Consider the following 26415-nt stretch of genomic DNA (forward strand, 5'->3'; position numbering starts at 1 on the left):
GAATTAAACAGGCTACGTGCATGCCTGATGATGTCTACCTTCTTGAATTCCTGGGTCATTATAATTTCTGCATGACTCCCCAGCAATTTGTTCTGCTTCATGTTTGTCACCCATCTAGATGTGTATAGCTATGATAGTGGGTGGATAGCATGCCCCCTTAGTACAGCTTCAACTATATGTACTCTCAGTGGAACTCTCCCACTGTAGATTGTAGCCATAAGCTCTATCGAACATCAATACCAAAATGTACCCAAGTTTAGGGGATACATAAAGTATGTTCGTGAAGTGGTAGACGCCCTATTCCCAGCAAGTGTATTGCTTTTACTCAGATAAAACATCCCCCAGAGCCATCTGTGTGCCCCAATAATATGGGAAACCTCTCGGGGTTTCAGAAGGTGATGTACATCTGGTCCCTGTGTAAACTCACTGAATATTAGAAGGGAACTAATGGATAGCAATTTATATGTAAGGCCACTGATCACTACCCATAACTGCCAAGCAGGTACCTTGGCCACTCACACAATCAATTTTAAATCTTTAATTATAGGTGATTGCTTCAGCTGGCTCAGGGTCACTTAAAAAATCCTATAACTGTGTTGCTTGGACCCTTGTTTCCCACTTAGGTGCTTTTCTTGGACTTTTCCAATGGTTGGAACCATTGTTTCAATTTTCGTGGTTGCCATAATTCTAGAAATATCATCTTAATCTGCCCAAGTAGCTTTTCCCTATCTGCTCCTGCTGCCAGGAGGCCAACAAACAACTGGGTTTCTTGGACCTTAAGTGGTCCTTTGTTTTCCTTCTTTTCCCAAGTCATGAACCACACTCCTGAGTACACACTGTCTTGGCCTCTCTCAAATCAGTAAAAGTATGGGTAACCAGAGTGATACGTAGTCCCATATACAGGGGTGGTATCACCACCCAATGGTGAAATAGGGCAGTGGGAGTAGTCTACAGCACAAAATCTTGCATCCCTGTGTAAAAATTACCTCTTCTGGCCATTGGGTCCCAGCACTGTATTTAGCATTTCATATGCCCAACTTTAACAGCATTTGCTGTAGGTCAGCATACATCTACCATCTGTTGATGGCCCTGGGCATGTCTCAGACATTAGGCTATAACATATGAACTCCTGTCTAATCCATTCTAGAAGGGAAGGATTTATTGCCATATGATGGGTGGTCTGAAGCCAGTGCTTCATAGCTGGGTACATAGTCAGGAATGCCAAGTTTTTTCATTTTAATTTCCAGTCCAAAGAGAAAGATTCTATCCTCTTCTACATCATGTAACTTGAGCAGCCAAGCTTTAACAGATTCGCAGGCCTTTTGCTTAAATTCAGACCCCAAGTCTACTGTTCTGCATAAGTATACAGATAGAACACTGAATGTTCTAGTATGGTGGGTGCGGGCTTCAGCTTCCCAAGAAAAGCCCTCTGTTGCTGAGTCATAATCTTTTGGTTGACTACTGGACAAAACTTGAATAGCACCAGAGGCTCAGTATCATCTTCATCATCGGAGGGCTCTACCACCAGGACTGCAATCACCAGGTGATGCAATCACTGGGGGTGGTCCAGAGAGTGGTAGACTCCCAAGGCAGGAATGGTGTCTTCCTTCACTTTCCAATACTGTCTCCTTTATGGCACACTGCAAAGCCAATTCTTGGGTCTCAGCCTGCAACCTAGCATTGGTTTCTTCCCAAAAGGCAGTTAGAAATGCCCAGCCCATGGCTCATGCCGCTGTCTGGGAGCCCTTGCTCTCTAGTGTCTCTTTGAGTGGATCGTCGACTTCTCTATACTATTTTGTAAATCATTCACTTTGGCATCTAGGTAGACAAAGCCATAGCTACTCAGTACCACATACTTAAGACTGACTATCCCTTAATCTTTCCCCTTGGTGGTTCAGAATGCTGGCTCTACTGCCCTGAAGAAAGTCCTGCTGGCTATGCCAAGTGTAATGCAGGAGCTCAGCTCCAGGCAGTACCAGGCCAGATTCATACAGACCAAAGAACCACTGCAGGAGTGATTGCAGATTCATAACACTTTATTCGTGTAGATGTGTGTGAGGGCACGGAGGAAGTCTGCACTAAGACCCATCACAGCAAGAAACTACAATGGAGGAACCACAGTTATTGTTGGGGTGACAGGTGAGAACACACAGAGGATCCATGCAAAGCTATGCCCCCAGTGTCTTTTACATGCTTGCAGACAGTTGTGCCAACCATATCGTTACACAGCAGAATTGTATCAGCTTCTAGGATTGGTGGTAGTGACAACAGCAAAGGAGTCTGAATAATTTAATTTTCCAACAATCAGGGAAGGCAGAAGATGATGGCCCAATTACTTGGGTCCTTGCTGCTTACTTAGGAGTCCAGATAATTTCCGGCTCCTGTATTTGATTAAACCCAACCCTGGTTTCTTGTAGTCATTTAGGGAGTGAACTAGTGGATGGAAGATTCTCTCTCTCTTTCCTCCTCTCCCTCTCTTTATCTCTCCTTCTCTCTGTCACTTCACCTGTCAAGGAAAGAAATATCTTAAAAACTTGTATGTATATTGTAAATGTAATAAACTAAAAATCATGGTAAACCCATTGTTAATGATGTTGAAGGCCTTTTTCCTAAATATATAATGTGATATTTAGATTTGGAATTTTTAAAAAATACTGGTGTAGTGTCTGTGTTTTGAAAAATACATTACTCATATAACTTATAGCTTTTAAGTAGCAGTAGGTTACTTTCATGAAAATAAAGTGTATTTACTTATGTAAACTTGAAAAAAATATGGTTAAAGCATTGCTATACCATAATAATCATTAATTCAGTAGCATACATACAATTACTTTGCATTTTCAAAAGTCATAATAACACACTAAAATTACAGCAAATGATCAACATTAGGAGTCAAGCATTGGATTAAATTTTAAATTTCAATTATGTGAGTGATACAATTTGTTAATAAGTTAATATAGAACATAAGTGCAATAGGAAATATAGATATTAGATAAGTCATTATTTGGAATTAAAGATGGCTTACTAAGGCTAGCATTGTGGTCTAGCAGGAAATGCTGCTGTCTGTGGTACTGGCAACCCATATACATACTTTTTTAATCCCAACTGCTCCACTTTCAATCCATCTCCCTGCTAATGTGCCTGGGAAAGCACAGGAGGATTCCCCAATTGCTTGGGCCCCTGCCACCCACGTGAGGGACTCAGAAGAAGCCTCTGTCTCTTGGCTTCAGCCTGGCCCAGACTTTTTTTTTTTTTTTTTTTTTTTTTTTTTTTTTTTTTTTTTTTTTAACGTAACATGTTGCAGCCATCTGGGGAATGAACCAGCAGAGGGAAGACTTCTGTCTCTCTCTCTCCCTCTTTCTATCTCTAACTCTGCCTTTCAAATAACTATAATAAAAAGATGACTTGCTCATGCTAAACCATGTTCAGTGTTTCCACAGAATTGTAAATTCACCTTTCTCCTGGCTTTCACCATACACTGGAGATCATGCTATTATGCTTGATGACTTACATTTTCAGGAAACTGTTACTTTAACTTTTCCTAAAATAGCACACACAACTATGCACTTAAACCCCAGCTATTACCTTAGGCATTTATATGTGACAGATATTTGTTGTAGCACTGAAGTAATTTAAATTTTCTTGAATTATGATAGCTATTCAAAATCCTCCAAATGCCTTCGAGCAAAGCAAAACCTTGCATAGCATATCCCAAGGCATCAGTTCACATATCTGAAAAGGGAAATCCGTCCTGATTTTTCATATTCCAAGTTATAAAAGTATTAGAGGACAGTGATCAACCTCTGAGAGTTGTATGTGTACCACACACATTTAGAGTTTGGTACATTAATTCAGCTTCACCTTCCTTATGTCAGTTTTATCACTTTAGGTTCCTACCCTATTAAAAATTCAGAATATTTGTCATAAACTGTAGTTGCTGTTTTCTTAACTTTACCTGTATACAATTGAATAGTTGAAGAAATCCCTCCTTCTTAATAGTAGCTTTGACTTTTCAACTCTTTCAGCTTTAATCTTATACCTAAATGAAGCATTATAAGAATCTTCACCTCAGGAATCAGTAGAGAAGGGAATGGTACTTTTTTGGTGTTAACTCCAAGGATGCCTGTAAATAGAAGTAAGGATAATCAAATTACTGTTGTAAGGATTAGAACTTATAACAGGGACAACCAAGACCTAGCTTTCTTTTTTTATAACTTAACATGAAAAAATGACTTTTTTGGGAAAAAATTAACTTTTCATAGTAACAGAACAAGATTAAAGGTAAATTTCTTAAACATTATCCAGAGAAATAACAAGATTTACAGCATCTAGTTCTGGTACTGCTATACACAAAAGGCCCCAACCATGCTTATTCTGCAGGTGCCGCTTCGGCGCTCTCCTGCTCAGGGGAAGGTTCACTGCTAGCCTCCTTTCCTTTGCTTCTTTTAGATTTTTGTGCTTGTGCATTCTGTGACTGCTTCTGTCTTCACTTTCATGGCAACGTCTACTGCTACTTCCAGATGACTTGTGTCTGGTCTCCTCCTTCTCCTTGTGCCGTCCTTCCTTCTCCCTACTTGCTCTGCGACGCTCATACCCTCTCTCTGCGTATTCTCTGTATCTGTAGTGCTCTTCGTCACTGTTGCAGACACTCGGTGTGGGACTGTGGTCATGCTCCCTCTCTCTCTCTCCCGTCTCGGTCATGCTCTCTGTCTCTGTCTCTTTCTCTATCTCGGTCTTTCTCTCTTCTCACATAACAATCCCACTGCTTGCTGGTGTCCAAAAGATTAGGCCATGAAGGAGCAGAACCAGAAAGACTGGGAAAAGCAACATTGCCATATGGGAATGCCCGTGCAGAACGACTGTCATAACCAGAGGAATGCCCACTTTCTATCGTGGTGGAGGAAAACCTGGTGGTGGAATCAGAGGTGAAGTGGTGCTGACAGCTGGAGGAGGGGAAAGAAAAGGAGGTGGTGGAAGATGGGCAGGAGCACCTCCTAGAGGGAAACACGGAGACGGATTGCTAGAATTGTCCACTTCAGCAGCGGATCTTTCAGAAAGGACCTGTATGTTGCTGTTTTCATTTGTCCAGCGCCGGCCTTCTGCTTGGCTAATAGTTACAGTTTGACCAATAACATCAATTGCCCCAGGTAGAATGCATTGGAAGAATCTAATCTTAAAAACGTACTGTTGTCTCAGTTTGTACAAAATTCTACTATTGCTTTGTCAAAATGGTATTAATATGAAGCTAACATCCCGTTTAGAGAACTGCAGTGAGACACTTCTGCATCCAAGTCATGTCGACTTGGATGTGAGGTCAGATCCATCACATTCTAGCCTAGGACTGGGCTCACTGGGTCTAAATTTCCCATGTCCACAAATGCGAAAGAATTAATCTCACCTCATGATTACTTTTAGAATAAAACATATTTTTGTTATATTATATACTGAGGACTGACTTAAAAGCAGAAAACAATGCTGTGCATGAAAGTGCCACCTTTGCTCCTTCCCCAACATGAAAATAACAGCAGCCTCAGGTGAATCCCATGAACATATCCAGAAGTAGAACTCATGCAGTGAGTGTACCAAAATTCTTTTTGAAAAAGGTGATTTCTTTGTTTTTAATCACTTCCCTGAACAGAGAGAAGCACATACACACATTAGTGAGCAGAAGTTCTCATGTAACCAAAATAAATCAGAATTTTCAAAAAATCACTTGGAGAGAAGTATTGCTTGGTACAGTAAATTCAGAAAGATATATATGCAGGACAGATGCTGCATGGGTATACTGACTTAATAAAGTAGAATTATATCCATGATCTATTTTCAACAACAATTATAACATTACTGGGCCTTCTCCACCTCCAAAACTAAGATATACATCTGTTGCTGAAAGCTGCTTGTTGTGTGGCTGTGGATTAAATCACAACCTTCAATCCTGCCACTAGTTCTAAGTCCTGGCTGCTATACTGCAATTCAGCTCCCTACTAATGTACCTGGAAAGGCAACAGAAGATAGTCCAAGTAGTTAGGCCCCTGTCATCCACGTAGGAGAAGGGGCTGCTCTGGGTTGCTATTAGTCAAAGCAGGGGGTGGGGGTGGGGGGTGGGGGTGGTCTCCGTTTGGTTTGGGTTCAGGGAGTTACCTCATTTGGTAATCTCTACTGAGCTGCCCTTGGTCTGCTGTGCTGTCCTTGGTAAACTTTGATACCTCCGGAATGCCTGAATGCCTGCTTTTACAAGGACTCGGGTGTGCTATGGGAAACGGAGGCTGCTTTTTCTTTTTATTTTTTTAAATGGAGTCACTTTGGCTCTTCAGTCTTGATGACAGTATCTGTGAAACTGCAGATTCCAGCCTTTATCTTCATTGGCTCCATCAATATACATAGCAGCATATGTTGAAGAGAAGCAATGTACTTTTAGGAAGCTTGCTCCATGTTATACAAGAATTTCCTGACAAATATAAACATTTACAAGAAACTAAGAGTTAAAGGCATTATTTGGCCAATCTTTAGTTTATTGCAATCATATTTTAATAATGCCTAGAAAGATAATCTGCCACCTTTGATTACAAAAAGCACAAAATGTTAGGGGTATTTACATTCAAATGGCCATAATATATGTATGAACTAAGTGATCCCCCCAGTAGGATAAATCTTCATTTAAGATTAAATACATAAATGCTCCCTTTCTTAATTACAGTTTATCTGCTTAATTTTTTCCAACTAACTACAAGCTTTTGTTTAATCTCCCAGGTATGTAACCTTTATCAGCAAGGATGGCAACAGCAGAACTGACAAAATATATTTGTTCAGGGCTTTTATATTAGATGAGTCAAATGAAATTTCCAATATCCCACAGGTTTTGAATAAATAAATAATTTTACATGTTTAAATAGACTGTTTTGGCTTTCTTCATTTAGTTCTAGAAGATGTTTGTTTAAAGAAGGCAAACTTTCCCAAACTTTCACTCTTAATGCGTATTTACTGTAATGTTCATCAGGCAAAAAATCAGAAAGCAGAAGTATGGATATCATCTTAGAATTGTATCAATGCATTATATGAATTTGTTCTCATATTAGTAAAAGTTAAAATAAAAAATGTAAAATTCACCAGATCAGAATTTAAATTTTATTTTGTTTTTCTGAAGACAAGAACTAAGAAGAAAATGTGATAAAATGTCTCATTCTCATTGTTTTATAAATAAAAATGTGTTGGTGTCTTCTTTGTATTTTTGTGTGATATGTTTCATTTTTCTGTACAGACAAAATCTTCTTGGCATTGAATTATAAAAATGTAGCACATGGATCATTTTATAAAAGTCATAAAGTAACATAATAAACATTATCCTCAATTTTATTTCTTCAGTGCATGCATAAAACAAATATGTTTCATAATGAATTCTATCTATTCAAATGCATATTATATGGCAGTGTAGCCATGCCAACAGATTACTACTGGAATCTGGAGAGTATTAAACCAAATACACAGTTTGGGGAGATTCAAGTTGATAGAGACATGAAGTATTAACAGATAAATAATATCTGAAAATGTATTATATTATCTCATGTCCTGTAGATTGATTTTAAGTGTGTTCTAAAATTTTCAGAATGCAATTTTAATCCTACCTTGTGAACTTTCATAGGATAATTTTGTTTAACATTTCACAACAGTAGGGAATATTAAACTAAATAATTATTATGTTTTGGCTCATTTTGTTAACCCAATACATAGGCTTCTATATTTTTATAATCCAGACATTATTTATCACTTTTATAGTGAAAGTGGTTGTTGTGAGTGTTTACATGATTTGTTACTATTATTAAATCACTACTTGATTTTTATAATTTTACTTGAAAGGCAATGGCAGGAGAGAGAAAAAGTAAGAGAGAGAGAGAGAGATCATAGTGTTAGAAAAATCCATTTGGTTTTTATCAAAATATAGCATCAAAATAATGCATATTTAACATTTTGAACATTTATTTTAAAACTATGCCCATTAGGTATGAAATAGACACACAGTGACAGCAGTATAAAAATGAATATTTTCACAGTAATAAGAATAATCACTGTTATAATTTTTATTTATATTCTTTATTAGAAATAGAAGTATTTCAATTAATATTTAGGTCTTAATTCCAGTTATTTCTGTGGGTGTACTTCATCAAACATATGTCTTCTTTTTATAACTGAACACATTGCATCCAGTTCTTTCTCTAAATTGAATATATCCTAGAAGATTCATATGGAAAAAGAAATAAACTTTCATAATCCTAATGAATAAAACTCTGTAAAATGAAAATGATTGTAATAAAAAGTGCACTGTATGAATAGAAGAATTCCTTCTCAATATTCAGTGATATTTATAAGTATAATTGGCTTTTTGTGTAATGGCAAATACTGCTATGAAAGACACTTAAATTTTGGAAAATGGTCTCCTACTGATTCTTCAGAATAGGATGGCAGTGTAAATTATGTATCTTTTCTTATTTCACAGGAATCATCACACAAATTAATCACCTGGGGATTAACATTATGCATAGAAAACTTAGTGAATGAAAGTCTTTGTGCTTAAGGTTCTTATTATCAAGACTCCAAGTGAGGATGGGCACACTGATTCTTCTGGTTTCATTGCACTGTGTCAAAGTATATTCTCATGTCTACAGCTATTGTCCTGGAGAATTTCAGATTGGTAGTCTAAGACTTTGGCCTGGAATGTGGCACTGTTGATGGTAACTAAGGGGAACAATTTATAGTCACTCTATGTAGGTTATCCTGTTTAAAAGGACTCCTTGCATTGGACATTATTCCCAACTTTGATTTCCATTTGGCTGTATCCTTTCCTGCTACTCAAAGAGATTGAAAGCTGGAGTGCTGTTTTCTTCCTGCTCTTTACCACAAGCTGGCGACCCAGGATTGTAGAATGCATTGCCTAAATGTTGATGAACTTGCTTCAAAGACCTCCTGATGACTATTTTCTACTCTTTTTTCCAAAATTCAGAACCTACTGCTTGTGATTTTCACCTGTCAATTCAAAACACAGCCAAAAGTCAGTCATTTTGATTTGTGCTGAGCTATACTTTGATGTTTACACTGGAATATCAACGCATATGCACATGAACTCACTCACTGTTGATGCAGCTTGAGATGTAACAGTCGGAAATGGCCCTTCATTTGTATGTTGCCCTGGTAGTCTCAATATAGTACATATATTGAGACTATTTTGAAAATAAGTAGTGGTACATATATTGATCCTATTTTGAAAATAAACTTCACTATCTAATTTTCTTAACTATATAATTATTGCTTTTAAAATATGACTTCATGGTTTTCTTTTCAATTACCCTGAACTGTAAGCAAAGGCTATTCTTCAATTGAGTTTAGACATCAACAGCTGTGGTTTACTGAAGCATAGCAAGTGAATACAAATCAAGGGTGAGCCTCTGGAGATAGAAGAAAAGAGGGGAAATTGCTGGATCCATGTGCTTGTCCATCACTTTAGCCTATGACATCTGTATTAATTTTGAATTAAAAAAAGGAACAGAAAAGTAAAAATTTTGAAAATAGATTTTCTAATTTAAGATGATATATATTCATTATGTTACTATTCAGAACATTTGTAAATTGACTGATCCTCACCCACTCATTCAATTGTAAAAATAATAAATATGAGAATAGTGTGCTTTTGGTTTTCTTGACCCCTAGACTAGAAAAGAACTTATTTAAACAGCTTAAATGAATCAATGAAGTATCTTCATAAGAATTAAGACAAGAGAAAACTGTACCCCACTGAATGTAAATGCTCCTATTATTATTTAATTGAATATTTACTTTCAGTGAATAATATCTTGATACAGTGATAGCTTGTGTTTCAAAAAAAATGATAAGTACATGTTTATAATAACTGACCTGAGGAGAAAAAAATAGACAAAGATAAAACTCACAATTTTGAGCCTAATATCCTAAATTGATTATTATTATTATTATTTTGCCAGGCAGAGTTAGACAGTGAAAGAGAGAGAGAGACAGAGAGAAAGGTCTTCCTTCCGTTGGTTCACTCCCCTAATGGCCGATCCAGAGCCAGGAGCCAGCTGCTTCCTCCCGGTCTCCCATGTGGGTGCAGGACCAAAGCACTCGGGCCATCCTCCACTGCTCGGAGCCACAGAAGAGCTGGATTGGAAGAGGGGCAACCGGGACAGAATCCGGCGCCCCAACCGAGACTAGAATCCGTGGTGCCAGTGCCACAGGTGAAGGATTAGTCATGTGAGCCACAGTGCCGGCCCTGATTAAAGTTATCTTAGTGATTTTAGGACACCACTGAGGTTGTCATTTTTATATCATCCTGTGACATGATACATTGTCAGAGTCTATGTAGCCTTGTGAATAAATTCTTTTGCTATGTTTTCTCAGCTTCTTAGCTTTGTGTTTTGAAGGTGTTATGTTTTAGTATCTCTCTGCTATCAGTCTGTCAGCAGTTATTTTTCATGGCTGCCAATGTGATATCCCATCATAAACTTCCATATTCACATTTAATCAACATGTTGTTGAAAAGTGGATAGCTAGGTTTCTAAAAGTTATTATGTTTTTATATTTTGTGTGGATTTGTATGCAATTTGTATATTCGTTAAATCCTAAAGTTAAAGTATTCTTTAATTTAGACTTCATATGTTATTTAGAAAATATTCTGTGAAGCATAATGTAGAGGATAATGCTAAGGCAGTTCTTAAAAAAAATTAGGATTTGAGATGTTATTAGCAAGTGAAACAAATAGAAAACAATTAAATGAAAATATCTGGTGTGCAAATTGTGGCACAACTTGTTAAGCTGCCCCTGGAGATGCCTGCATCTCATATTTGAGTGTGCCCCCAAGATCAAGTCCTGAAGCCACTTTTGATGCAGTTTCCTGCTAATGAGCACCTTGGGAGAAAGCAGATGCCAGCTCAAGTACCTGGGCTCCTGCCTCTCATGTAAGAAATCCAAATAGAGCTCCTAGCTCACAGCATCAGCCTGTTCCGGACCCAGCTGTTGCAGGCATTTGGAAAGTGAACAGCCAGACAGATGATCTCTCTTTCTCTCATACTCTCTCTCTCCCATTTCAGCCTAGAATGTGTGTGTGTTTGTGTGTGTGTATATATATATATATATATAGTTATAGAATTTACTTATGCATATATGGATATAGACTACACATATGTATGATTATAGAATATATACATATATGGTTATAGAATATAGAAAAGAAAGGAGTATTTCATCAGCAAAGCACTTTCATGAAGGACGACATACTCACTTTCAGTTAGACATGGGAATACATTTACAAAATATTTAATTGCAGACAAGATTAAAGAGACAAAGCTAACAATGTTGAAGTAAAATGGCCAAGATGTTGATGACACACAGAATAAACAAAAAACTACATGGTTAGACACATCACCAAGGGATTTCAGGAAGAACACATATTTGGACTTATTTAAAAGAAAAAGAGATAGTACAATAATTACAAATATTTAAGAACTAGGGGGTAGTGTTAAACATTTAAAGTGATAAAATCTATGGTTCAGCAGATTAAAGGTAGATGAGGCCTCTGAGAACATAGCAGAAGCAAGCATTTTGTTAGTTTAGACTTTCAGCTGGCACAGTTAACAAGACTAGGATAGCTAAATGTGGCATGTAGGAAAGTCATAAGCAATTATGGAGATACATGGAGCTTCCTATAGAAGACACAATATATATTAGCTGTAGTCACCGAGATGCTTGTTAGATCCCCAGAATTTATTCAAAACAAAAAGAAGATACAATATAAGCTGAACACTCTTGGGTCTTGCCTTTCTATAATTCTTCAACTTGGTGCACCCAAAATAAGCAAACTCCTGCTAATAGGTTTTAGGAAAAGGTGATAGATTCTGCAGACATATATATGAACTGACATCAGTTGTTCTGGAGTTAATCAAAAGAAAAATTATTCTTGGTGGCCCTGAATTATTCAAAACAAGGCCTTTAAACATGGACAAGGCTTAAAAAAACCCCTTCTCTCTCCTTGTGATACTAAAGAACCAAACCACCTCAAGTTCTACAGATTAAAATAAATGCATTTTGCCAGTAGTCAACAGGAGCTTGGAAACATATATTGACTCAGTTGAATCTCTGCTAAAACCTGCAGTCCAGCTGATACTTTGATTGCAGCCCTCTGAGATACTGAGCAGAAGACAAGCATACGTGCTAATCATTGACTCATGGAACCTGGAACATAACAAATGATTATTGCTTTTAATCAATTTGTTGTAGTTTGTTACATAAAAGTTGAAAAATAAAATAGTGACAGTTTTCCTTTATTTCTGAGCATTTCCATTTTATATTTTCCTTTTAATTATAGAATAGTTAATAATACAGAAAAATATAAAAAATAGTTCAATGCATATCCATAGTATTATTTTTAAAAGCAGGAATGATAAATTAATATCACATCATGTGAAACTCATGACAAAGATCATGAAATTAAAGCAAAGTATATACTTTTGGAGGGGTGCAATTCAGTAAAAACATTATCTGTAAATATCTATAAACCAAATGATATGGCATCTACACTCTATTTAGTCCATATTTGTGCACATATTTGCACGTATCAGATAATAAAATTTGTGGTATTTGTCTTGCTTTATCTGTCTTATTTCATTTAACATAATGATCTCCAACCCAAACTATTTTTTTGCATCGTTTTTTTATGGCTGAATGATATTTCTTTATTTTCTGCATCTCTTTGCTATTATGAATGAATAGTGCTGCAATAAACATCAGATTGCAGATATGTTTTTCATAAACTAACTTCATATCCTTTGGATACTACTAGAGGAAAACATTTATATGTTTTAGCTCCATTTTCTTCTACTGACATCTCTCATCTGTTCCTCTAAATTTTTAATCTTAACCGCTGGTAGCTTTAACTCAGTATGCATGCTAGTTTTATATTTTCTGTTTGATAGTTCATATATATAGATTCTGTTATTCTTTTTTTCCTTGAAAATGTTATTTCTGTTGTTTTATAATTAACAGTGGTCGATTAATTACTCAACATTTTGTCCAGCAATAGAACAGTAAATAATTTTTATTCTTGGAAATAAGATACTAATTCTCTCAGCCCTTGCAGTCTTTTGGGGAGTAAACTAGCGGTTGGAAGATCTCTCTCTCTTTTTGTCTTTGCTTCTCTGTAGCTCTGCCTCCAAATAAATAAATAAATAAAACTTAAAAAAAGAAAACTTAGGTACTGAGCAGAGAATTTTTCTGTCATTTTCTCCATAAAATCAGTAAAAAATGGCTTATGAATCATTTTCAATGCATTAAATCTTATGAGCAATTTAACAGTAATTTAAACTACGTAAACAAATGTGTGTAGGTTATATGTAAATAAGATACCATTCCATAAAGGGACTTTGACATCTCTGGGTGGATGTTAAATTGAAGGAATGATTACTCTAGAATCCATGTCTTTTAGGTACTGAAGAATAACTACACTACTAGAGTTCATGGCCATCTAAAAGGTGAAACAACACAGATATTGTGAGGATGTTTTCATTCTTTCAAAAGTGAATAGAAAAAATAATATAGCAGGCATAGATAATGAGTATTATTTTAAAATGTAAAGGAAAATTTGTTGATTCATGTAAGTATGTAGTAAAATTATCACATTGATTAAGTACTAGAAGCCAATTTTACAGAGTTACATATTATGTGATTCCATTTCTTTGACATCCTGGAAAAGACAAAACTATAGGGAAAGAAAACAGATAATTGATTTTAAGGTGTTGGGCATTTGGGAAGGAGTTGACACTAAAAGTCAATAGGGAAATTGACTTTTAGTATCAATCTTCTACATCTCGATTGATTAGTAATTCGTGGAATGTATGTCTTTTTCACAGTTAATACACTGTCTGAAAAGTAAATTGAGCTTAGTAAATCTTCTGAAAATAAGGTTAAAATATTTCATTCAATGTTTAGATGAAGAACAAAAAAGCATATAAAGATGCAAATGTGAAATAAGGTAGACAAATATAAACTAATTCATTGAAGTACTATATATGCACAGAGAGATAATCACATGTAATTATTAACTATGGTCTCCATGCTTTGGAACTGATCACCAGGATCTGTTATTCCTTTGGAACTAAACTTTATATCCTATGACCAATGTCTTCCCTTCTCCATCAACCCCCACCCCAAGCTTCTGGTAACCACATTGTACTTTTTTCCTATGTGAGTATAAGTTATTTAAATTCCATGTCTATCTAAATGCCCTACCATATGAGCTATCCTGGGATATTGTCCACGTCCAGTTGAGTAGAATTTGTATACTGCAGCTTTGGAATGGAAAGTTCTGTGGATGTCTCACAAGTCCAGTTCATCTAGGGTACACCTTAATTTGGTTGCTTTTTTTGTTGATTTTCTGTCTAGTTGACCTGTCTATATTTGAAAGTAACATGTTAAGGTACCCTACTGCTATTATATCAGAATTTATTTTTCTCTTCAAGTCTATTAATTTTTATGTATTCTGGTGCTTCAATATTGGGGGCATATACATTTACAAGTGTTCTTTATTTTCTCTTTGTGAATTGCACCATTTATCATTATATAATGAATTGCCTGTCTCTTCTACTACTTTTGATTTTAAATGTAATTTACCTATACAAATATGGCTGCTCTGGCTTTAATCTGTGTTGTGTTTTCATGGACAATCTTGTCCCATTCTTTCAATTTTAGTCTATGTGTGTCCTTAGAGATGAAGTGAGTCTTTTGTAAGTAGAATATATTGAATGCATTTTTTTATTTTAAATTTTTTTTTAATTTATTTATTTGAAAGTCAGAGTTACACACAGAGAGAAGGAAAGGCAGAGAGAGAGAGGTCTTCCATCCACTCGTTCACTCCCAAATTGGCTGCGAATTCTGGAGCTGCGCCAATACAAAGCCAAGAGCCAGGAGCATCTTCTAGGTCTCTAATTCAGGTGCAGGGGACCTAGGACTTGGACCATCTTCCACTGCATTCCCAGGCCATAGCATAGAGCTGGATCAGAAGTAGAGCAACCGGGACTTGAACTGGTACCCATATGGGTTGCCAGCACTGCAGGCAGCAGCTTTACCCACTATGTCACAATGCCAGCCCCATGCTACATTTTTTAAAAAATGTATTTAATCACCAAATGTCTTTTGAATACAAAATTTAATCCAATGACATATAAGATAATTATTGACAGATAGGGTCTCACTACTGCAGTTTTGATACTTGCTTTGCATTTTTATTATGGTTCTTTTCTTTCTCCCTCTCTTATAATCATGTATGGTTAAGTGATTTTCTCTAGTGGTGTAATTTGAATATTTACTTATCATTTTTGATATGCTTATTATAGGATTTTGCTTTGTGGTTTCCATGAGACTTACAAAAACTTTCCACTTCTTTTGGCTATATAACAAACTATATTGAAATTATATCATCATTGATTATAAAAATAAAGGAAAGGAACAAATAAGCCTCAAAGACAGAAAAAATGCCAATAAAGATCTCTACATTCATTCTCCATTCTTTTCCACATTTTGGGCTTCTGATATTACATTTGACTTCTTTCTATATCGACTGTCTCAATATTCTTAATATTCAATGTATCCATTATAATTATTTTAGTCTTCACAGTGAATTCTGTCAACTTTTGCTTGTCTTGGAATGTCTTTATCTCGCCCTCAAATCTGAAGGAAAGTTTTTCTGGGTAAAGTATTTTGAGTTAGAGAATTTTTTTCTTTTAGTGCTACAGAAGTCTAATTCTACTCCCTACTGGCTTGTAAGGTTTGTGTTAAGACGTCTGCCTTCAGGTGAATTTGGATCCCTTTAGGCGTTAACTTCCCTCTTTTCTTTGGAAGCTTTGAGAATTCTCTATAACTTGAGATTTTTACTATAATGTCATGGTGTAGACTTGGTTGGATTGAATCTGAGTGGTGACCACTGACCTCCCTGTAATTGGATAATTATATCTTTCTCTAGGTTTGGGAAGTTTTCCATAATGATGTTTTTTAATATACTTTCTGTCCCCTTGACACTCACAAATCCATCTCGAATCCATTACTCAAATATTTGTTCTTTTCCTGGTTTCCCAAATTTCCCACAAGCTTTATTCATTCCTCTTGATCACTTTGCTTTTCTCCCCACAGCTGTGTATTTTCAAAGAGCCTACCTTTGAGCTCTCTGAGTCTTTCTTCTGTTTGACCTGTTCTGCCACTGATGCCTTCTGATGCACTTACAGTTTCACTGAGTGTACTTCCCAGATAAAGCAATTCTCCTTAAGTAACTACTTCCATCTCTAGAAAATCTACTAGAATATTGCATTGTTTCCCTACATTATCTTGAATTTTATTGAGTTTCCTAAAAATGGTTAATCTGAAATCTTCATCAAAACAATTGGAAATGCAATTGGTTTCTCACAACATATTTTGTTATTTTTGTGAATCCCGGTTCCTTTGAAATTCTTGATGCTTGTTTCTATAAGTTATCTTCTGTGCATTGAAGGACAACTTTTAATAAACTGACTTCATCTGTGGCTCTCCTTCCAGGAATTTGAAGCAGTCTGTTTATTTCCTTTCAGACTATTGATACTTTTGCTTTGTCAGAACTAGAGAGTACCCTTTGTTGAGGGTTGCCCCACCTCTTCTGTTGTTAAGTTTTTACTGATTCAGTCCTATAATACTTCCCAAAGTAAATTTCCCCAAATCAGTAATTGATGTGTTATCTGTTACGAACTGATGAAATGCATTTAAGGGTGATCCATCCCTAGAAGTCCCTACCTGGGCCAGCAGTAGTCTCAGACTCTTTGTCCTGTGTCCAGTTACAATGCTGGATCAGATATGGGTCCCATGGCACACACAACCAGTGTTGTCTGGTGCTAGGACCCAATCCTCTCTGCTGTGTTATATATGCTGCTAAGATGAGCTCACTTCCCAGTGCTGTATCAGCTACTGCTTAAGCTGGATAGGATAGCTTAGCCAAGACCATCAAGCTCTGTGGGTCACTGAAGTATATGCAGAGGCTCTGTCAGCAGGCATTGGCCTGGGAACAAGGACAATTAGCATCTGTTCAATGCTGACTTATATTCGCTTGAGGCTGAGTCTCAGAACAGTCCTGTGATTCTTTGCTATCGACCCAAGGTTGTAGAAGTGAAAGAGGCAGCCCCACAGGCAGAGACTAGATGAGTCACACCTGGATTTTACACCCTTCAGGCCTGTGCAATCTTGGGGATTGTTATCAGGCCCACGGGACATTGATGGTGATGCAGGCCAAAACTACTGTGTCTCACCAGGGCTCAGTCTCTGCCAGATACTGCAGTAACTTCAAAGACGGTCTACCGGCACTCACCTAGGGATAGGCAGGCCAGTCTACAGGTTCAGTCTGTAAGCACTGATGCAAGGTGAGGATTGGGGGGTGGGTAGTGGCCTTCCACTTTATCTATTGCTGGGGCTTGCACAATAGACCAGGCTTTAAGATCCAAGCCACAGTTCTGACCGCCCTCTTCTGGCCACTATGCACAGCTGGAGTTTTTTTTTTTTTTTTTCTCCCCCTCCCCTGCACAGCTGGAGTTTTGCTTTCTGCTGTCAGTTGAGGGAGTTGTGGCAGTCTGCCTGCCTGTTGAAGCTCCAAATACTTACTCCATAGTTCTGGGACTGGGAGACTCAGTCTGACCGATTTTTTTCACAGTGGGCTTGGTTCTGGGATTCAGTTTGCTCTCCCTCCTCCAAACAGAAGGCATCTCTAGAGACTGTGCTCCTTGGAGCTGGAGGAGGAGTGATGCATGTACCTACTTCCTTCTTGTTCTTTGTTGTGACTTTTCACATGATTTTAATAGTATCCAGCACTGCGGTCAGATCCAGCACTGTAGTCTCACCTGGTTTCCGTAGCTACCAGGAAGGTGACTTGTGCATGTACAGCTGTTCATATGGGTGTCTCTGCAGTAAGGAAGATGCCCCAGCTCCTTACTCAGCCACAGTGTTGGTTCTGCCCTGTTTCCCTTTTCTTTGAAATAAAAACCAACTTTTTTATTTAACTATGTAGATAATTGAGGTGCTCCCAGAGAAAATTTCTCTTGATGTCTTGTTTAAAATGCAATATCCAAAAAACACTGTTGCTGTAATATACAAATATATTAAAACACAAGAAATAGACAATATTTATAAAAATGAATCTTACAGAGTCTGTGTACTTCATGGAGAAAAATCTCTGCCTATATCTTGCCTGTATCCTTTGATTCATTATAAAATTACTGTTGGTATGATGTATATACTAGTATTCTACTGTTGCCATTACAATTTACCATTCATTTAGCAGATTAAACAATACATGTTATACTACCCTTTTATTTTTCCCTCTGTATACTGTCTTATAGTTTGTAGGTAAGGTATCTTTGTTTTTAATATTTATTTATTTATTTGAAAGTCACAGTTACAGAAACAGGCTGAGACAGAGAGAGATCTTCAATCCACTAGTTCCCTCCCAAGTGGCTACAATGCCCAGGGCTGAGCCTGGTTGAAGCCAAGAGCCAGGAACTTCATTCGGGTCTTCCACATTAGTGGCAAGGAAACAAACACTTGGGTCATCTTCCTCTGCTTTTTATAAGCCATTAGCCAGGAGCTGGATTGGAAGTGGAGCAGGTGGGACGTGAACTGGCACCCATAGGGGATGCCAGCATTGCAGGAGGTGGCTTTATCTGCTATGCCACACCCTGGCCCCAGGTAAGGAGTATTCTATAAGTCCTACTGGGCTAAAACAATGTTAGTTTGTTCTTTTATGCCAATTTTAGGGGAGAATTCATTTTATTCCTTATTCAGGTTGCTGGTTAAATTCATTTCTTTGCATTTGTAGGAACATGGTTTGCATTTTTCTTCTGTTAGCTGAGGGCTATTCCTAGTATCTAGAGAGATATCACTTTCGCTAGTTTGTGTCCACTTCTTGGATTTTCAAAACTGGCATTGATGGCTGGAGTCCCAGATTCCTTGAATTTTCTCTGTTCTCTCATTTCTCTGCCCTTTTTTTTTTTTTGTATTTTTAGGGGTCTGATCCAGTTAATTCAGGATAACGTCCAATTTTTTATGATCAACAATCTAATTCCATCTGCAAAATTATTTTTTATGTAATGTAACATGCTCAAAGATTACAGGAATTAGGGCATGAACATGCTCAGGGACTATTATTCCGTCAGTCATAATTTGTTATCCAATGGGTGCAGCCATGACAATTCAATTCATTGTGCTAACACAGCAGGGTATTTTTTATTATATAGCTGCATTTACTATAGCCTTCAAGATCTTACATAATTTGTTCTCCTATGAGTCCTCTGACCTCATCTCCGATATTTTTCCCTCATCTCTTAGTCTAAAACAGCAAAGGTGTTTGTACCTCAGGTTTTCACACTTGCTCTTTCTTGACCTCTAACATTTCCTCCATCTTTACACAAAGAATATTTCCATCTCTGCATGACACAGCTGTTAATGTAAATCGTATTTCTGGTATTTCCCATCCACATCTAAATTGAGCACTTTTCCCATTTTCTATCCATCAGATAACTTCAATTTATTGTCTTCACACTTTCTATTTTCTAAAATTATCTAGTAAAATGACAATCTAGCAAATAAGATGATTTCAAGGAAGAAAACAGCACCAACTACAATTCATGCAACTCAAATTGGACCAGCAAGAAACTAATTTTGTATTCTTACAGGAGATTGGAATAAAAGAGGATTTTGTAGGAAAACCAATCTCTATGAGAAAACAAAATCCAATATAAAATGTTTTATATTGGCAATATATTGAAATCAATGCATAATAAAATGGCATTCCTAAAAGAGCCATATTAGAAGAGACAGGTGACCAACCAGAAATCTTTTAAATATGTAGGTGAAATAACAAACCCATATTCTTCCCCATCTAGTGTTGCTATATCTGTAGAGCAAGCATAAACTTCCCATTGACATCCTTATTTTCAACGACTTTATATTTTACTGTTACTTAAATAAATTAGGCACATAGAATTCAGCCTTTGAAACAGTAATTCCAATAAAAATACTTTCATTTGTGTCTCTTAGCTGCAAAAAAAGCAGGTACACTGTGAATAAATGGTCCTATTCCTCTGGCTAGAGGTAAACTTTCTGGGGATCCGTGGCTCCCACAAATACTTTGTTTCTCACACTAAGCCATATGGAGTACTGAACGATGTGTTAAATTTTCTATATCTAGATATTGAGAAATATGTCATCCTAGTTCTGTAAAAGGGTATATTCTAGCTATATAATACATTGGAGGTGTTATTATTTAATAGAATTATAGGTAGCTTATAAAATAAGCAAATACAGTAAATTTTATTTAATAAACATTCTTAAATGCAATTTCCATAAATCATAGTCTCCTAATTTAAGATAGACAAATAAAATATGATGAAAATTTTGCGTTACACTTTAAGTTTAAACTCAAATCTCCATTAATTAATTTTGAATGCTTGATGCATATTTTAAATGAATCAACCATACCTATTATTTTTTCTGAGAAAAAAATAGAAATGTATTAGTTGAATATTGTATTATGATTTATTGCAACCTACATTTTTATAGTTATTTTCGTTTTATTTGAAAGGCACAGAGACAAAGAGAGAGACTCAGATAAAGGGAGAGCGATTTTCTGTCTGCCAGCTCATTCCCAAGATGCCTGGAAATGCCAGAGCTAGGAGCCCAGAACTCAGTCCAGGTCTCCCACATGTGTTGCAAAGACCCAAGTATTGAGCCATGATCTGCCTCCTCAAAGAGAGCATGTTAGTAGAGAGATGTGTCAGAAGCAGGGTTGTCTGGACTCAAACTGGGCATTCTGATTTGGGGTGCCAGTGTCTCAAATGGTGACTCAGCATCTGTACCATATGCCCATCAGATAAGCTGTATTTTAGAAAATGATTCACTGATGGCTTTATCGGAATTCATATGAATGCATTCCATTTCACAACGTATAAAACATATTTATTTTATTTTATTGCATCCATGTTACAGATGGAAAGAGAGAGAGAGAGTGCACTTCTATCCACTGGTTCACTTCTCAGATGCCCACAATGGCTGAGACTCGGTCAGTCAGGAGATGGAACTCAGTCCAGGCTTGCCATGTTGGGGGCCAGAATCCAATTACGTGACCTTCACTAAAGCATCCCCAGGTTGCGCTTTAGCAGGGATCTGGAGTCAGGAACTGACCCAGCTACTGTGATGTCTGTCATAGCTGACTTAAATAGTAGGCAAAATAACCACTCGCTGCAGAATACATCTGCTATATACGTAAGTGTTATATATACCTAAAAGTTGTATGTACCCAGAGTATAGTTGCTGTATTTTTGTCTTCAATGAAACACTTGTTAGAGTACAGCATAAAGAACTATGAAGCTTGCAAAAACTCCTTTTGAAGGGACCATAAGATGTGAAACATTTTCAAAATAATGCTCACAAGCTATTGTTATTTCCACTATTGCCATTTTCTTAGACTTGTTCAGTTAAATTTTCCATATACCAGTGATATGATGATATCATCATTTCAACATACAGAATGTGCAATTGTCTATTCGTATGTTTTAAAATTTTCCAATTATGAGGAGGGCTTTGTGAAGCGGTCTGTTAAGCCACTGTTTCAGACATCTGCATTCCATTTGGATTACCTGGTTCAAGTACCAGCTAAACCACTTCTGACCTACCTTCCTGCTGATATGCAAATGAGGCAGCAGATAATGTCTCAAGTACTTGAGTCCTGGCCATCCATATAGGAAACAGACATGGAATTCCTGGCTCCTGGCTTTGGTTTATCCTTGTCCTATCTTTTGCAGACATTTGGGGAGTAAACCAGCAAATGAAAGATTCTCCCTCTCTTTCTCTCCTCTCTCTCTCTCTCTCTTTCTGTCTCTCTCTCCCCCATCTCTCTGTCAGTCTACTCTCCAAGTAAATAAATCTTAAAACATTCTAGTTTCAATTAACATGACACATGCATATTGACATATTTAGATAATACATATATGAAAATCATTTGAGGCTAGCAGTATTTGCGTGTTTCTCGGTGCATCTAAAAGGATTCTAAGACCTTGAAGCTTGAGAACAAATTCTTTTACTGCATGTTTTGTTTGTTAGTCTTACACAATTTAGAAGTTGTGTTTTATTCTCTACATCAGCTTAGGTGTCAGGAATGATTTATGTAGTAATTTGCAGAGTAGTAGACCAAACACTGATGAGCTGATGGGCGTGAGATATGTGCTACCTTTTCAAAGTATACTGTATCGCATCTGATTAAGTTCACATTTCTGCTTTAGGAGGATATGTCTGTAAATACAGGAATGAAAAAAAATGATGTAATAAGAACCTTAAATCTGTGTATCCAGAGGGTGTCATTACAGAAATGGAGTGAAATTGGTTTTAGAAAGTAATTCAGAAAAATCTGAGCCTGTAATCAACAGTGTCATAGTTATAAACTTTTACGTTGGGATATGTTAATCAGAACATAGCAAAAATATTTTGCATGCTCTAAATCACAACCACTCATCTCTTATTTACCATGAGAATTTAGACTAAAGCAAGATGTGAGTGATACCCAAAGTAACTTCAATTTATGATGAAAGCTGCCCCCCCACCCCGATGCTTCAAGCTGATACCAGCCTAGCTCAGATATTGTCTCCCTTTCAGGTAGACACGAGGAATAAAGTACTTGTTAGAGTGAATGAATTTTTTTTTCAGGTTCTAACCACTTCACTCTCAATATATACAATGCTAATTTTGCTAACTTTTTTATGCCTTGCACACAAGATCAGAATTTTGATCTTCTCGCTGATTTCCCATATAAGTTTCACTAAAAAGCCCCAGATATCCCTGCCCAAATATAATTTTGTTTATTTTGCTCAATTATTCTCATTATGTTTTATTTTCTAAAGATTTACTTGTGTATTTGAAAGTTATAATGACAGGGGCGGGGAGAGAGAGAGAGAGAGAGAGAGAGAGAGAGAGAGAAAGCTATCTTTCATATGCTTTTTGCTTCTCGAATGCCCACAAACATATAGGGCTGGTCCAGGACAAAGCCAAGAGACAGGAACTCCACAGAAGTCTCCCACATGGGTGCCAGGAACCCAGGTACTTGTGCCATCATCCCTGCTTCCCATGTGTTTAACAAGAAGCTCAGTCAGAAGCCTAGAATAGTTGGAACTTCAACCAGACATTCAAATATGGGATTTGGGTGTCCTAAGCAGCAGGCTTTTTTGTTTGTTTGTTTGTTTGTTTTTTGGCAGGTTGAGTTATAGACAGTTAGAGAGAGAGAGAGAGAGAGAGAGAGAGAAAGGTCTTCCTTCTGTTGGTTCACTCCCCAAATGGCCGCTACGGCTGGTGCTGCGCCAATCCGAAGCCAGGAGCCAGGTGCTTCTTCCTGCTCTCCCATGCGGGTGCAGGGCCCAAGCACTTGAGCCATCCTCCACTGCCCTCCCCAGGGCCACAGCAGAGAGCTGGACTAGAAGAGGAGCAACTGGGACTAGAACCTGGCACCCATATGGGATGCCGGCGCTGGAGGTAGAAGATTAACCAAATGAGCCATGGCACTGGTCCCTAAGTAGTAGTTTAACACACTGCACAATTCTGCATCTCTCTTTTTATATTAAATAGTATAATAAACATTGAGGTTGTCATTTTGTTTAATTTTCTGTAACTGCATGTATAATATTCCTGATAACTGATATTTTGGCTATCAAACCTCAAATCTTTACTATTTAGTCCTTTAAAGAAAAGTAAGCTCTCTCTAGATTGTAACAACTGTGAAAGCAGGAAGCTCTGCTTTATTCTTCATCACAGTGTAAGAACAAACAATAGATGGCAGTGTGCACTAAAGGAGCATTACTAAGGGCATAAATGGTAGGAGGTTTTGTCTTCCAGTACTTGGCTTTAACTGCCTAATCACCAACTTACTCTCGTTCTTATTCTTTACTTATCACCTGTTTAAGTTTCAAGCAATGTACCTTCCATTAATAGACATAATTTTGTCGAGTGTTAACTACATATTTTGTTTTTATAACTCAAGTGCTATTTCTAGAATTATGAATTATTACACTACCTATTCTTGTTTGCGGGCAATTAGATATTATAGCCCATAAGAACCAAGGTTCTCTGCAATGAGTTCCATGTCCTATAGCACCTGGTGAATTATTTTTTTAAAAAAAGATTTATTTTTTTCTTTGAAAGGCAGAGTTAGAGAGGCAGGAGTAAAGAGAGAGAGAGGGAGGGAGGGAGAGAGGGAGTGAGGGAGAGAGTTAGAAAGAGAGAGAGAAAAAGAGAGAGAAAGAGATTTTGATCCTCGATCCACTGGTTCATTCATCGAATGGCCAGAGCAGCCAGAGATAGACCAATCCTAAGCCAGGAGCCAGGAACCTATTCCAGATCTTGTAGTGGGTGCAGAAGCCCAAGGACTTGGGCCATCTGCTACTGCTCTCTCAGTTCTATTAGAAATGGAGCAGCCAGGACTTGAACTAGGCACCCATATGGGATGCCAGCACTGCAGGTGGCAGCTTTACCTGCTATGCCACAGACTTATTATTCTTGAGGTGAATGTTCACAACATATTTGTGGAATTCTGTTAATGAATGAAGGAAGGATTTGTTTTCACAAATGGAAAACTAAACTTCAGTAAAACAAAACATCATCATCAAATGTGTATTGTAATTGATCTGGAGTTTAGTGACCTTCAAAAAAGTCAAGAATACACTGTATTAATAATTTTAATTTTATTTACTTTATTTTTAAAGTTTATTTAAAGCATACAAACTTCATGCATTTCATATATTCAAATTTTGGAACATATTCTTTCTATCCTACCCTGCCTCCTGTCTATATTCCCACCCTTCTTCCTCCTCCCTCTCCTAGTCCCATTTTTATTTTTTACATAGATCTATTTTTAGTTAACTCTATACTCATAAGGATAACCCCACACTAAATAAATATTTCAACAAAAAGTATGAATAAAAACACTGTTCTTCAACAGCTGACACAAGGGATGTTCAAAATTATCACATCTTAAAGTGTCAGCTTCATTCCTATATATTACCTTTTATGTACTCCATTAGTTACCACAAAGCACAGAGTACAAATGATATTTGTTTTTTGAGGGACTGACTTATTTCACTCTGAATAATGTTTTCAAGTTGCATCCATTTTGTTGCGAAAGAAAGGATTTGACTTTTTTTCTCTGTGTAGTATTCCATAGTGTACATATACCATACTTTCTCAATCTGATCTTTAGCTGATGGACATCTGGGTTGATTCCATATCTTAGCTACTGTGAATTGTGCTACAATAAACATGGTGTCTAGATCACTCTTTCATATGATGATTTCTCTTCTTTTGGGTAAGTTCTCAGGAGTGGGATGCTTGGGTCATATGATTGGTCTATATTCAGATTTCTGAGGTGTCTCCATACTGTCTTCCACAGGGGCTGCAACAGTTCACATTCCAATGGATTTTTCACATTCCAGTGGATTTTTATACCTTTTTCCCCACTTTCTCACCAACATTTGTTGTCTGTTGATTCAATTACTAGCATTTGTTATAACAAAAATTCTTTAAAGATAAATATATCACATTCAACAATTTGGAATATCATTTTTATTTATTAATGATAATAATTAAATAGAAAATAGAGGATATTATAATTTTATGAATAGAAAATATAAAGATATGCAGAATTCCTTAGAAATACTGAATTATTACACATTTTATTACAGTTTGATATTATGTGGTGACAGATTTAAGCATCTGAAAAAGTTTCAAGAGATGTTACTAATGTACTAGCATAATTTATGTAAAATAATTATATGAAATTATGAAAATATTCTTTGAGCTTCACAGAGGTCTACAGTAAATGTGAGAATTATGTGCAAAAGAACAGATTGTTCTTAATACAAAAATACATAATAGCCAAAAACTTCTTTTACAAAATGATGCTTTAAATATGCACTGTGACTTACTTATTATTTCACCACAAAAGGAGAAATTAAAAAAAAATTATCCCTTTTTCATATATATTTTGTCTGAGACACACTGATTTCCCACCACAAATTTATGAGGCAAAAATCAGTGACTACTTTTACACTTATAATTATTTAGATTTATTTTATTTTAGAAACAGAGAGAGAGAGAGAAAGAGAGAGAAAGAAAGCAACATCCTTCTTTCACAGGTTTATTCTCCAAATGTCTGCAAAAGCTGGGGCTGGACTAGGCCAAAGCCAGAAGCCAAGATCTTTGTCCAGGACTCTTATTTGGGTTGCAGGGACCCAAGTATTTAAGTCATCATCTGCATCCATAGTTGGTATAAAACATCTTATGTAATCCTGTCTTTTACACATAAATATACCATTA

At 36.8% G+C, this 26415-nt stretch overlaps 1 pseudogene; it reads right to left on the reverse strand.

The window, feature by feature from the left end:
• Positions 1 to 4369: 4369 nt before the first annotated feature.
• LOC103349131 (pre-mRNA 3'-end-processing factor FIP1 pseudogene) overlaps positions 4370 to 26415 on the reverse strand; it is an 85378-nt pseudogene continuing 63332 nt past the window's right edge.

This window comes from Oryctolagus cuniculus, chromosome 9, assembly GCF_964237555.1.
Source record: "Oryctolagus cuniculus chromosome 9, mOryCun1.1, whole genome shotgun sequence".
NCBI classification, from domain to species: Eukaryota; Metazoa; Chordata; class Mammalia; order Lagomorpha; family Leporidae; genus Oryctolagus; species Oryctolagus cuniculus.